This window comes from Centrocercus urophasianus, unplaced genomic scaffold (genome assembly GCF_019232065.1).
Source record: "Centrocercus urophasianus isolate 14NV4802_14NV808 unplaced genomic scaffold, USGS_Curo_1.0 seq_23, whole genome shotgun sequence".
In the NCBI taxonomy this organism is placed as follows: Eukaryota; Metazoa; Chordata; class Aves; order Galliformes; family Phasianidae; genus Centrocercus; species Centrocercus urophasianus.
In genome coordinates, this window is record NW_024884789.1 from 5,224,045 (window position 1) to 5,225,207 (window position 1,163).

Genomic DNA, 1,163 nt, shown 5'->3' on the forward strand with positions numbered 1-1,163 from the left:
ATTTGCAAGTAAGTATGACAGAAGAAAATGGTTCTTTCTACAGCTGATAACATATCTGGTATACATCGGCCTTTCTCCCAGCCTTTTCTCTGTTCTTGCTTTAACAATTCATCCTCAAACACATTGTTCCTTTGTCAGGACTGTACACCCATCATATCCACATTTAAGAAAAAGACCTCCTGGATGGCAGGGTTTCTGTGGCAGGGTTGTTTAGATTTGTTGTGATTAAATCACATCCATTTTCTAATTTGTACCTAGCACACATTCAGATCCTCCTTAAGCTGTGTAGGCACATTTTGTCTTCACTGCTGACTTAATCAAGCGGCGGAGCTGCTGTGTGCTCTCTGCAATTGTTGTCTCTTGAGCTGGGTAAAAAAAAAGAGAGAGAGAGAGAAAGGAGAGAAAGAAACGCTTTGCAAAGGGTTGCTATTATCCACGCGCTACACCGACAGCATATTTAGCACATTTGTGGCTCTGGGGCTGCAGTAATTAATTGTGTGTGTGACACTCCGGCTGGCACAGCCTTGCACCCACAGCTTTCCCATCAGAAATGCGGGCACCTGGTGCCCACGTGTGCCACAGCGTCCCCAAGTCCCCATGGGAGCTCGGTGCCCACCCTGGGCTCACCCCAGTGGATGAGGGGGCTGAAGGGAGAGACTGAGATAGGGGTTACACAGGGGTGCCGCCCAGGGTCTGCATCTCTCTGCTATTGCCTGAAAGATCCATGCAGAGCATTCCTTTCCCTCCCCCGAAACCGGCTCTCCCCACAATACCCCACCAACACAATGATGCGCCTCAAGCCCCCATCCCCTCCACAGCTCTTGCTGCAGGTGGAGCATCCCCACCCCTCTCGTGTCGGGGTGACCCTGCAGCCTCGTCGTGCTGCCCAAGGAGGGCTGCAGCGCGGACCCCCCAGCTCCCATAGCAGGGGCTGCTCCTGCTCCCCCCCCCCCCCCCCTCCGCCGCATGCTAACGGCCCTGCTCAGCGTGCGCGGAGCGAAGGAGGGAGGAGGGAAGGAGGGAGGAGACCTCCCTATCTGGCTCCATCTCCTCCTCTGCCTCTCACATGCTCCGGGAGGGCGATGCGGCTCCCCGCGTCCCGCTGAGCGAGGCCGCGCTGCTCCCCGCCGGGGCTGCCCTGCGCAGGGCAGGGGGGGCCGCCT